The sequence below is a fragment of the Macaca thibetana genome, chromosome 15, assembly GCF_024542745.1.
Source record: "Macaca thibetana thibetana isolate TM-01 chromosome 15, ASM2454274v1, whole genome shotgun sequence".
Lineage (NCBI taxonomy): Eukaryota > Metazoa > Chordata > Mammalia > Primates > Cercopithecidae > Macaca > Macaca thibetana.
Genome location: NC_065592.1, coordinates 93,549,850 through 93,564,187, shown reverse-complemented (window position 1 = coordinate 93,564,187; position 14,338 = coordinate 93,549,850).

Sequence of the window (14,338 nt, the reverse complement as noted above, 5' to 3'; positions counted from 1 at the left end):
TTTTGAGAAGTGTCTGTTCATATCCTTCACCCAATTTTTGATGGGGTTGTTTTTTTCTTGGAAATTTGTTTATGCTCTTTGTAGGTTATGAATATTAGCCCTTTGTTAGATGGGTAGATTACAAAGATTTTCTCCCATTCTGTAGGTTGCCTGTTCACTCTGATGATAGTTTCTTTTGCTGTGCAGAAGCTCTTTAATTTAATTAGATCCTATTTGTCAATTTTGGCTTTTGTTGCCATTGCTTTTGGTGTTTTAGACATGAAGTCTTTGCCCATGCCTATGTCCTGAATGGTATTGTCTAGGTTTTATTCTATGGTTTTTATGATGTTAAGTCTTACATTTAAGTCTTTAATCCATCTTGAGTTAATTTTTTTATACGGTGTAAGGAAGGGATCCAGTTTCAGCTTTCTACATATGGCTAGCCAGTTTTCCCAGCATCATTTATTAAATAGGGAATTCTTCCCCCATTTCTTGTTTTTGTCAGGTTTGTCAAAGATCAGATGGCTGTAGATGTGTGGTGTTATTTCTGAGGCCTCTATTCTGTTACATTGGTCTATATATCTCTTTTGGTACCAGTACCATGCTGTTTTGGTTACTGTAGCCTTGCAGTATAGTTTAAAGTCAGGTAGCATGATGCCTTCAGCTTTGTTCTTTTTGCTTAGGATTATCTTGGCTATGCAGGCTCTTTTTTGGTTCCATATGAACTTTAATGTAGTTTTTTCCAATTCTGTGAAGAAAGTCAGTGGTAGCTTGATGGGGGATGGCATTGAATCTATGACTTACCTTAGGCATTGTGGCCATTTTCATGATATTGATTCTTCCTCTCCATGAGCATGGAATGTTCTTCCATTTGTTTGTGTCTCCTTTTATTTCATTGAGCAGTGGTTTGTAATTCTCCTTGAAGAGGTCCTTTACATCCCTTATAAGTTGAATTCCTAAGTATTTTATTCTGTTTGAAACAATTGTGAATGGGAATTCACTCATGATTTGGCTCTCTGTTTGTCCATTATTGGTGTATAGGAATGCTTATGATTTTTGCACATTGATTTTGTATCCTGAGACTTTGCTGAAGTTGCTTATCAGCTTAAGGAGATTTTGGGCTGAGACATCCATCACCCATTTCTTTGCATTTATGACTTTCTTGCACACCACTTACCTCTGATGTCTTGGAACAATGAGTCATTTCCATGTATGAAAATATGAAACAGGTCTAGTTTTTTTTTTTTTCATTCTTACAGTGCTAGTTCCCTCAAGATAATGAAACCAACGACCTAAATATTGAATTAATGAAGGATGCACAAGAATGGAGAAGCTACGAAGGATCCACAGGGTTTCCTTTATCCTAGAGTCTGCAGTATTCTCCTCTATCACTATTATGGAATGTTCTATTTTAAGATTTATTTTATTTTTAAGATGGCGTGGGAGGGGTGGAGAAATATATCCAGAAATAAATGTCTCAATTGGGTTTTCACTGTGGTCTTGTAAAATGTTTACTGTAAAGTGGTGAATCAACGTTTAGCTTGGCAATGTTCTGAATGTTGAGCCCTATCTGTAAAATGGGGATAATAATGCATAACTCAGGGATGTTCAAGAAGATTAAATATAATAAGTATGTTAAAAAGCTTTGTAGTGTTCCTCAAGCTAACAGAATTATCATATGAACCAGCAATTCCACTTCTAGGTATATATCCAAAATTATTGGAGATGGGTGTTTGGGTGAAAACTTGTATATGAAAGTGTACAGCAGCACTACTCATAGTAGCTACAAAAATGGAAAGACTCCAATGTTCACCAACTGATAAATAAATAAAAGATAGTATATTTATACAATGAAATATTATCTACTCATGAAAAGAATGAAGTACTGATACATGCTACAACATAGATGGACCTTGAAAACATGCTAAAGAAGTCAGAAACAAAAGGCCACATATCGTATGGTCCAATTTATATGAAACATCCAGACTAGGCAAATACACAGAGATACAAAGCAGATTAGTGGTTTCCAGGGACTAGGGGAAGGGGAAATGGGCAGAGATTGCTTAATAGGTAGAGCGTTTCCATTTGGGGGGATAAAAAAATTCTGGAACTAGACAGCGGTGATGATTGCACAGCATTGTGAGTAGGTATTCAAAAAAGAATACCTACTCTCCCCTTAGGAAAAAAAAAATGCTTCATGGATACTAACGTGCTATGTGAGACTAGCCCAGGCATAATTTTTGTGCCTTTTATTAAAATGGCTGTCCTCCTAGCCAGAAGGCTTCAGGCATTTCATTTTTCCACAACACTTGATGTTTTCTCACAGTCACTGAATGCACCAATCAGAGATCAGTTTCAACCTTTGCCTCTTCAACTCAAGGTCCTTCTCATTCTTATGAAGAAATGCTCATGACAGTGGTTTATTCAAGAAGAAAGAGATGTGGATACTGCTTCCAAGTTTTTCCTTTAAATAATCAATGAATCTTTCTTCAGCCAGTGGCTACCTACCTTTCTGAAAAATAATCTAAAGATTTGATTGCATAATCAAAGGTACAAAGCAAAACAGTTCTGCATCATGGTGTTTGTCAGTGCTTACCCGTTTCTAGTTCTTCTGTCCTCTGTGGGCACATGGGAAAACTGGACTCCTCAGTTCCCTGTATGCCTAGACCGGGTTATTTGATGAATGCTAACAAATGAAACAAGGACATTTAAGAGACAGTGTGCTGTCTCCTGTTCTCGCTTTCTTTGCTGCAATGACCATTCTCCATAAGAATATAGGGACACTGGTAGAATTCTGTAGACTGATCTCTAAGATTGAGCAGAAAAGGAGGGTCCCGCCTACCTAGGACCAAACAGGATCCCTAGAGGAAAGTCTTTCCAAGGGATCCCAGTATCCCTGCAACCCCTTTCTCTGTATCCCTGCAGCGTTTACCCTTATTCAGACCAGTCAGCTACAGCTGGCACATTACTGAGCACTAGTCCTTGGGGATCAAAGGAAGAACACACAGTTACTGCCAGCAGGAAGCACACAGTCCAATGAAGAGATAGGAAGGGCAGAGATCTTACAATACAGTGAGGTGAGTGTAGCAACAGAGGAAAATCCAGAAAGCTGTGGAGCATGAAGCTGTATCCTCTAATCTAGTCTGATGGGCAAGGAGATAGGAAAAGCTTCTAGAAAGAGGGGGTGACTGAACTGAGACTAGGATGGGTTGGGCTGTGAGGAATTTGAAAGACAGGTTTTATTCTCACTTTTGGGATGGCCTTAGGCAAAAAAAAAAAAAAAATGTGGCTTGGACTTTTTTTGATTTGGAAACCTAATTCATTTCTCATTAAACGTTACTACATGTGGAGGACACCCTACTCCTTTTGGTAGAAGAGCTTTCTCCGTAGTAATTCTAAGAGAAAGTAGAACACAGTGGTTATGAATGTGTTTTGCTATGGGGTCAGGGACACCTTCATTTCAAAGCTGACTTAGCCTGTTTATTATTATTTTTTAACTGTGTGACTTTGGGAAAATTACTGTATGACTTTATGCCTCAGTTGTAATTTTTTTTGAGACAGAGTTTCACTCTGCCGCTCAGGCTGGAGTGCAGTGGCGCAATCTTGGCTCACTGCAAGCTCCGCCTCCCTGGTTCACGCCATTCTCCTGCATCAGCCTCCCAAGTAGCTGGGACTACAGGCGCCGGCCACTGCGCCCGGCTATTTTTTGTATTTTTTAGTAGAGACGGGGTTTCACCGTGTTAGCCAGGATGGTCTTGATCTCCTGACCTCGTGATCCTCCCGCCTCGGCCTCCCAAAGTGCTGGGATTACAAGAGTGAGCCACCGTGCCCGGCCTCAGTTGTATTTTTTGTAATCTGAAAATGTGGGTAATTATTTGTTATTGAGATTAAAGTTCATGTCTCAAAAAGATGATGACATTTACAATGATATGGTTAAATTGGTGATGACAAGTTGTGAAGACCTTAACTCCCATACTGACATGGTTTCACTAGAAAAGTACTTTTTAAGTTCCAATGAACTGGCCTAAAAGAAATGCCAGGGGCCCAAATACTTAGGAAGGGGACTGAACCTTTATTTTGGCAAAGTCAAATTATTGCTGTCATTTTCTAGCTTCTATTGAAGAGGAAATTTGTCAGCGGGATACAGGGTATGTCTTTTAAATAAGAATTAAGTGCTTCTCTTACAGGTTTCTGCCCTCATTTACCCTATTCAGAAATTCATAACCAGTTGAGTTACTTTTATTCTCTATCTTTGATCTTTGACTTTCACTAATAGGTACATCCTTGGAGAATTATTCCAGGTAAAGATTTTGAGTGCACAATCCCTTCATGTGCCTATCTTTGGAGTTCTCTTCTTTTACCTGAATCCTTAGAAACCCTATCAGAGGAGCAACACTGAGCAGACACCTGGGTGCCACTGAAGAGAAAACCTAAGGACAGAAACTGCTGCTTCTAGAACTTGTGTGCTGGGGGGCTAAGCACTGACTGTTTTAGATCTGAGGCCTCTTTGCCTTTTTGCCTCTGGGTATTAGACATGGTATTGTGCTGCAGTGGGAAGGGGAGGGACAGCCTACTCCTCAGACTCTCAGGGCTCAAGAAACTTCCAAAGCTGTATAATCAAGCACTTGAATAAGCTCTTAACGAGACTGTCAATCTACAGACCACATACCTTGGCAGAAATTGGAACATGCTAAGTGGAAGGAATTAATCAAGATTTGCGGATTGGATGGTGAGTCATTTTCCTCCGAATGTTGGAAAGGGATCGCGGAGCTGAAAGTGAGCATCTTCCAAATTACTTTGGTGTCAAGGTAAGTGGATATTAAAATATGTGACCCTCCCTGACAGCTTCAGGCTGCTTTTCAGAGAGCTAAACTTATGGGATGGCACAGTAATTAATGTCAAGAAGCTGTTATAAGTTGACACCGCTCTGAAAGCCACAGCGTCTGAAAGGAGTGAATATATTTCTGGGAAAGATATTTTTCAGGAGGTTTTAGTGGGCTGAGGAATCATTCCAGGTGGTGCTTTACGATGTCACATTAATCAAGAAGGGTTCACTGAGCATCCACACATGTGATGACACTAAATCTTGGGTCTGTTCTCTTCTCTTTGGTAGAGTTCTGAGGATAAGAAACATGAGGGTGTCTAGTTAATCCTAACTACCGACATGTTTCCTTCCGTTGTTTTTCAAGGTGATGCTTGCAAATAGATGATGGAAGATATATAAATACTTCATTCTTTAGTGTTCTCAGATTTTAATTTCTAATAGAAAAAGAATCAATCTAGTCAATGACAGAATGAAGTTCTATGTTTATATTTTAAAATTAATTTTAAATGGGCAACAATTTTGTTTTAGAATTCCTCAAAACCTTTATAAATTCTTTTCACATCCTGCCCCTCCCCCCCGCCTTTTTTTTCGCCTTATCCCTCTGGGACTTCTTAATGAGGGGAAGAAAGTCTAATCCAATCTCTGGCTTTTTCACATTCTTGAATGCCTGAATTCACAATTACCTCTTTTTTGTTCTTCTCTGTTTTTCATGAAAATTCTAGCAGGAGATGTTCTGGACCATGGCCTAGTGCCATTCACTTTATCAGCCAGCATATATAGCCCCTCGCTGCTTGAAGGGCTGAGACTAATTGCTAACACTCACCTACATTTTCTGGGGACTTGTCTGTTCCCTAGCCCAGAGAATCCTAGAATGTATGCCCTCCCCATTTGATGCCAATGCTCCCTGATAAAGGACACAAACTCTTACATCTTAAGGTAGAACAGTGCTGGATCTGGCCGTGGTTTACTTGAAACCACACCTTTTCTTGCTTAATCTGTTTCCCTCCCTCCTTTGTAGGGTTTTCTAGAGGAGCACACCCTCAATCAATCATACGGGTTTGAATCTGTCACCTGTTGCTAAGGCATTTGACCTAAACAACTATTTGGCCAGCTGGGTCTTTGGAGAATATTTATCTGAGTAAAGTGATTTACATAAATGTCTGAGAATTCACAGGTCCCCAGAGTCATTTTCATTCTATAAGAAGTCCCTTAGCAGCTATTTATTCCTAATTGGTAAAATTTCATTTAGTATGATAGTGGACTGAACATCTCTAGATAGTGTGGGAGACAATTCTCAGGGGCATCATTATGGGTCCTACTTACCTTTATAGAGCAACCTACTGGTATGCTTTGTTAAGCCACAAGATAGTTGATGCCTTAAATAGAGGTATCATAAAAATGTTAAGAGATGAAAAGACTTATTAAAAGACAAGAAAATCAAGTGAGGAGGAGTTATCCTTTAAAACTCTAGGGTGGATTAATGACAACTCCGTAGCAAAGGTAATCTTGCTGCTAGGGGAGGGCTCAGTGGGATTCCATCTGTCTCTTGCAGCTTGCCCTTTATAAGTCACTGCAAAATTTCTGTTGTTTGTTCAGTGGAAAACCACAATGATCACAATGGGAATGAGAAATAGGGAATATGAAGAAAGATAGCGTGGTAATTAAGTATCAGTTCTTACATGGACAGGTATAGTTTCTATGTTGTCATCAGCGATAGAACATGTACATTTTACAACACAAGGTGCTTAAACGAACTGTAAGGAGATGTTTCTAATTGGGAAGGTAGTTCATCATTAAAATGAACAATTGAGGGAAAGGACTCTTCCCCTTTTTTTCTGTTAGACAAAAGAAAATAATTGTTGGAAAAGACGCAAACAATTTAGAAGAATAAATAACATTAGGAAGCTCCCTAGCTTTTACTTCCTGTTCTCACTCTAAGTTTTCAAAGATCATTTGCTGTATGCTTCATACATGCTTCCAAATACTATTCTTTATATATATTAATATGTAGTTGTATATTTTTCATATTACTATAAAGGCACATTTGTAGATTTTTTTCTAAACCTGTAAGTGGAATAATATTGTAATTTTGTTCTTCAACAACTTTCTTCACTCAACAGTATATCACTGATATATTCTATATTAGTATTAATACTTGCAGAGCTGCCAACTTATTTTGTAAATGGCTAAATACAATATTACAGAAAAACATAACTTTCAAAGATTTTTTTTTTGCAATTGGGATTCTCTATTATAAATTAGAAACCAATATTTACTTTTGCTGTGTTATGTTCTACAAAATTTGAGGAAGAAGCAAGAACTCTGGAATTAGAAAGGAGATCTCAGTTTTACTCCTGGTTCTATATATTGTCAACTGTATGACCTTGGCACATTATTTAAGCCATTTTAGGCTCAGTTCCCTTGTTTGTAAAATAGAGACAACAGTATTTAACTCATTAGGCCATTTTCACTCTTAAATGAAACACTATATAAAGTTATCTACCACGATGCCAAATTGTAAGTGTTCAATAGAGTTTTAATTAAATACATTTTATATATTTGATTGAAACATAAAGTTGATATTTAGTTGTTTCTAAAAAGGCAATTTTGGCCAGGTGTGGGTGGCTCACACCTGTAATCCCAGCACTTTGGGAGGCCAAGGTGGGCGGATCACGAGGCCAAGAGATCAAGACCATCCTGGCTAACACGGTGAAACCCTGTCTCTACTAAAAATACAAAAAATTAGCCGGGCATGGTGGTGGGTGCCTGTAGTCCCAGCTACTTAGGAAACGGAGGCAGGAGAATTGCTTGAACCTGGGAGGTGGAGGTTGCAGCAGTGAGCTGAGATCGCACTACTGCACTCCAGCCTGGGTGACAGAGCAAGACTCCATCTCAAAATAAAAAAATAAATAAAAGGCAATTTTGTATAGTTCAACCTAATGTATAGTTTATATTTAAAATTTCATATCTACTCTCTTCAAAGAGTACATATTTATTGAGGAGACAATGAACTTGGACATATTCTACAATTGATACTTAAGGGCTAAATAATCAATATAAGGCATGCCTTGGATGAATTAAAGTATAGAGGAATGAATGGTGGCCGGAAAAATGAGGAATGACTTAATGGAGGCATGCGATCTGATATCAACCTTGAAAGATAGGTGGGATTAGATGGCAGGAAAAGCAATAGAATATTCCAAAAGTTATGATCGATTAAACTATCTTTTTCAGAAATAGATGTGAATGATATAGTAAATATTTAGAATTTAAAATGTTAGTGCCAGATGGGGTCTATAAAATATTTATTTCAACCATTTTATATTAAAGATAAAGAAAGTGACCTATAGAATTTAAATTACTAGCCAACATCGTACAACTGGTCACCTGGAAAGCTAGAGAGAAAAACATGATAGGTACCATCATTACTTATAATCAAGACATGGAAATAATTTTAGGGTTATAAATCTCATTAAAAATATTTTTAAAAATCTTTAAGGGGCCAGGCGCAGTGGCTCACCGCCTGTAATCCCAGCACTTTGGGAGGCTGAGACGGGCGGATCACGAGGTCAGGAGATCGAGACCATCCTGGCTAACACGGTGAAACCCCGTCTCTACTAAAAAATACAAAAAAACTAGCCGGGCGAGGTGGCGGGCGCCTGTAGTTCCAGCTACTCGGGAGGCTGAGGCAGGAGAATGGTGTGAACCCGGGAGGTGGAGCTTGCAGTGAGCTGAGATCCGGCCACTGCACTCCAGCCTGGGCGACAGAGCGAGACTCCGTCTCAAAAAGAAAAAATCTTTAAGGAAGAGTACTTAAGAAAATACTGCCTACAAAATCAGTCTTTTGGAGAATAGGGGCTGTGATGATTGGAAACAAATAAGACGTGTTGATGGAAATGAAGGATGCAGAGGGAAATGGCAAGTATTTGAACGAAAATTAATACATGTGCCGAGGGGCTATGTGAATCATTGAATGATAAACACGATACAGGCTTCACAGAGACCATGGAAATGAAGGAGCAAAGCAGAGACTAATCAAGGGTGAGCAAGAGGCATATGCAAGATGTGAAACATTTGGGACAGAAGTGGCTGAAAAAGACTACAGAATAAATTTCGAGAGTGTACAAAAGCTTAGACAAATCAAAGGTGGAAAATGAAGGGAAGATTGCACAAGAGGATTGGTAATACAATGTGTTTCAAGTACATGAAAGCAAAATGTACAGAAGGCAAGAGTCTCTCACAGGTGGCAAAGGTAATTTATTGAAAGAAGAGGTAGAATTTCTGAAACCAGATAATTAAATGACTCAGTTTTCCTAAATATTGATGATGACAGAAGTGGATGAATATATATACATCTAGGAAGAAAAATTGAGAGAAATCAGGCTGATATTAGCATAACTGGAAAGGAAATAGATTGAGGATATTGGTGACTTAAGGTTGAATGGAAACATCATTGCTGTAGGAAAATTTAGCAAGTTTTGTGATACTGAGTAAGTGTTGAACTCTCAGGATCTTAGTTTTCTTAGCTGTAAATTGAAGGGGTTGGACAAAATGAAATTTATGGCAGTTTTACTCAGAGTGGCTCATGGAGCAGTAGATCTATGTACTTATTACTTGTTACCTGTCTATGACAAGGTAAGTACAGACTTTGAGAGTGTTCAGAAACTTTCATAGCAATTCGACATTGCTGCAACATCCAAACATGTGATTTTGTATTTTTCAGAGTATTGGTCTACAATAGATTTGAAATTTTAAAAAGTGGTCCTTCACCATGCATAGCTTGAGAATCGTTGTAACTTTGCAACCTTAAAAGTTACACTTACATTTTTAAAAAGGATTCAAACTTCCGTAGAATATGGATGGATATGTCTGCTTCAGGCTTGCATTAGTTTTCTAGGGTGGCCATAACCAAATACTACTGACTGGGCGGCTTAAACAGAACATTTATTTTCTTATAGTTCTGGAGAATGGAAATTTGACGTCAAGTTTCCGGCAGAGTTGGCTTGTTCTGAGGACGCTTCCTGGCTTACAGATGGCCACCTTCTTGTGTCCCCACAAAGTCTTTCCTCTGTGCACTCGCCCATGTCTGTGTGTCCCAATCTCCTCTTCTTATGAGGACATTAGTCGGGTTTGATTGCAGTCCACCCTACTTGGCTCATTTTAACTTAATTACTTCTTCAAAGAACCTGTCTCCAAAGAGAGTCACATTCTGAAGTACTGAGGGTTAGGGCTTCAACATATGAATTTTCAAAGGATACATTCAGCCTATGACTCTATGCTGAAGCAAATTTGTTTCCCCAGAGTGTCATTTTGCAACAACCTAACCAACTGATGGAGATACGTGTGTGTGTGTGTCTATCTGTCGTCTATCTATCTATTTATCTATCATCTATCATCTATCCAAATGACTATAAATATAAGAATTAGTAATGCTATATTTTCATTTAATTTTAATTTACGTAAATTTTCCTCCCAAACAAGGCTACCATTCTACAACCAAGATCAAAATAAATGCATTTCTGATGTCCAAACCCCAGAAGTGTTTGGATGACCAAGTAGCAGCCACTCTAACAAATGATTCAATAAATCCATTAACTTTCCTTTATTTCAGAATTATCATTGAAGAAAATAGTATATCAGACTGTGCTAACCTCTCTGAAATCCAGTAGGGACATAAAGTCATATTCTAATGTTTTCTGTGCACAACTGAAAGGATTTGATGCATTTTATTTTTTGCATAGCTCTCATCGTATTGAAGTTGACTCTATCTGTATTTTGTTCTTGAAATCCCTGTATGCTGCATTTTATTTTCTTCAGTTTAAACCAGTTCTTTGGCCATATCTCAGATTAATCCCTTAGGTTAAATTTTTAGAAGTAGATCTTCTATATCAAAGATTAGAGCATCTCTAAGCCTTTTTGTGTCTACTGCCAAATAACTTTACTCACAGGCATGTAAATTGCTCTCTTCACTAGTAGTGTGTGAGAATACAAGCTCAGGATCCCTTATCCAAAAAGTTTGGAAACAGAAGGAGCGTTTTGCTTTTTGAATTTCGAGGGGGTTTTGAATATTTGCTATACATAATGGGCTATCTTAGGAATGGAACCCAAGTCTAAGCACAAAATTCATTTGTGTTTCATATATACCTTTTTAATATAATTTTTAATAATATTTTGAATAATTTAAATATTTTAACATTTTAAATAATTTTGTGCATGAAATAAAATTTGTATACACTGAACTATAAGATCCATATGGGCAATTTGTGATTGTTTGGTATTGCCATCATTCCTGACTCTAAATTTATATTCTACTGATAAGCAATCATTTCCTTACACTATCCACACACAAACACTTAATGGTAAAAAAATGACATGCCATTAGTACAGTGAAAATACAGTGTGTTCAGATTCACTAAGAATCACAGTAGTATGGAACACCTATCAGCTGTTAACAACAGCAGCAAACAACGCAGGTTTTCAGGCTACACATGATGTTGCATATTGTTAAAAGGTTACTGTATACTATATTTTAAGTTTTTAGGTGAGAAGAGGCATTAGAAGTAGTTGAGGGTTCAGGAAGTGGGTCCTCTAGGTTTGAGGGGGCATTCTGCTGGATGGTTTTAAAAAATCTTTACTTCAGAGTCTTCTCCCTCATTAATAACAGTTTTTGTCCTAGAAGTCGCCCTGTGATTTTATAAACTGACATGATCTCTTGTTCTGTTATGAAGACATGCTGGTCAAGTCCTTCAATAAGCACATTTTCACCCTGTTGTCTATGAGTGCTTTTCCTGCAGTGCTAGCATCTTCATGGTCACTATTATCACTTCATTCAGAAACATTTCCATAATTTTATTATTGGTCAATAAGTAAATCACTAGAGCCTTCATTACTGATGTTAAAAACTTTGATATCTACTTCCAGCTTACTGACGGACTCTGAAGGTGTATGTTGTTTTGTTTATGTAAGGAGGCCAGACATAATTTTTTCGTGCCTGACATGGAATCCTTTAAAGTCACCACCTTGTTCATGATCATCATCATGGAATATAGTCATAGGCCAGAGATCGTGCCAGGCATGCACAACTGTCTTTGGTCACTGTGTTCCTAGCATTGGTAATGGCATATGTGGCAGTCTTTATGATAAACTCCTTTTGAAAACCTTCTACACCCATGCCTGTGTTCCCTGCTGCTAGCATGCTGTTCAGAAACGTGGTTTTATATTTACTCTTCATTGACCTAAAAATATCATGGTCACATGGCTGAATTAATGAAGAGACGTTTGAGGGAAAGTATAGAGCATAATTATTTTTGATGAGGATTTCAGTTGGAGGATGAGTAAAACAGTTGTCAAGTAGTATAAAGTAGTATAAACATAAATGCTTTCTTTTTTAAATAAATCAGTTACTAATAGGGGCATCTGCAGACCTTTTTGACATTTTCAACAATATACACCACAGAGCAGAGAATTACCAAAAACCCACAGTGTAATGCCTGCAGGTCTTGGCACAATGTGGGGCATCATGGAGAGCCTGCCGTTATTAATATTCAGCCTGTACTTGTGCCATTTATTACCATTTGTGGGTGTGTTTGTGTGAGGGTGTCTGGATTTCTGTGGAAAAGATACCACAATGGAGAAGGCTGGCCGGGATTTTTTTCTCTTGAGGCCGCTGAATAAACTGTGTGTTGTAAGCCCGTGTTTTGACTGTGAACCATTGCATGAGGTAAAGTGTGGAATTTTCCACATGCGGCAACACGTTGGCACCCACATATTTCATATTCTGGAGCATTTTGAATTTCAGATTTTTGGATTAGGGATGCTCGATTTGTACCTGTTTCCCTGTATTCTTGCCAGAATTTTTGATTATCATTAAAGAACTTTTTAAAATAAATTTGAAAAGAGAAGCATGATACAATATTTTATTTTGTATATCTCTTATTACAGCAAGCTCGCCCCTTTTTTTTATATTTTGTTGACTATTTGTATTTCTTAGTCTGTGAGTTGCCTTTCAGTTTAGTTTCATATATTTTCAAGACAACAAAGAACATATTTCCCTCTAATACTTTTACCTTGTAGTCAGAAGTGGGCATCCAGTCAAATTACTACAAAGCATTATAAACTTGTTTTTATTCTTTTTTTCTCCATAACTTTTCCTGTTTTCCATTAATCTACTCTATTAATAATGTCCTGTGTTTGCTTCTGGAGGTCCCAGAATGCAGTGGTTGAAAAATTCATCAAAGTTCAACGTCCCCTTTATTTTCAATCTAGATCAAAAGAGAATTAACCTCTAATTTCATCAGAAAGAGGAGGAATTGATCCTGAAACTTTTACTTTGCTCAAATTTTGCTTGTACTGTGCAGGAAATATGTCTCTGCATTAACATTTTTGCTTATCAAGAAATAGATATGGAGGCCAAGAAACACCAAAGAACATGGCTGAGATGTGGCTTGATTTTCTTTGGCTTTTTACACATTTTGCCTGTAGGGTAATAAGTATTTCAAGTTACCATGCACAGTCTATTTTGTGCATTATTTTGTGGTGCATTATTTTGTGGACTGAGAGAGCTTTTTTCTATATTGCCTGCCTTCAAGGGGGGTACTTTGGGGGCCTACATGTAAACTCTCACCCTCCAGAAAAGCTGGCATTGAATCTGTTTATTGTTACACAAAGGAGGGTTGAATTTATAACACTTTGCATTATGTGAATAAGCCACATTCTCTCATGTGAATAGGAGAACTTTGTGCAATGAGTGGAGAGGTGAGAGACGAAATGTTCTGTAGAACTAAGAGGGAGGAAGCGAGAACAGCAGGAGTCCAATGACAAGCAGGGAATTATTTAAATCAGAGATAAATTCCTAGCTCTGGCTGACTTTGAGTTACAAATATCTTTAAACAGCAAGGTTTGCATTTCTGTTCAAAATGTTTTTTATTGTGGTAAAGTACATACAACATAAAATTTACCATTTGAACCATTTTTAAGTATACAATTCAATGGTGTTAAGTACCTTTACATTGTCGTACAACCATCTCCAGAACTCCTTTATCCTGCAAAACTGAAACTTTATAACCCTTAAACAATGGCTTTTCATTACTTCCTCTGCCCCAGCATCTACAATTCTACTTTCAGTCTCTGATTTTTGACTACTCTAGTTACCTCCTATATGTGGAATCATACAATATTTTTCCTATCATGACTGTTTTGTTTCATTTAGCAACATAGCATAATGTCCTCAAAGTTCATCCATGTTATAACAAGACAGAATTTTCTTTGTTTGTAAGGCTTGAATAATATTCTATTGTATGTGTATAGCATATTTTGCTTATTCATTCATTTGTGGACAAACCCTTTTAGGCTGCTTTTATGTTTTACCTACTGTAAATAATGCTGCTATGAACATGGGCATACAGATATCTCCTTGAGGCCCTCCTTTCAATAATTTTGGTTATCTACTTGTGGATATCCAAAGTGGAGTTGCTATGTCACATGCCAAATCTATTTTTAATATTTAAGAAACTGCCTTATCATTTTCTACAGTAG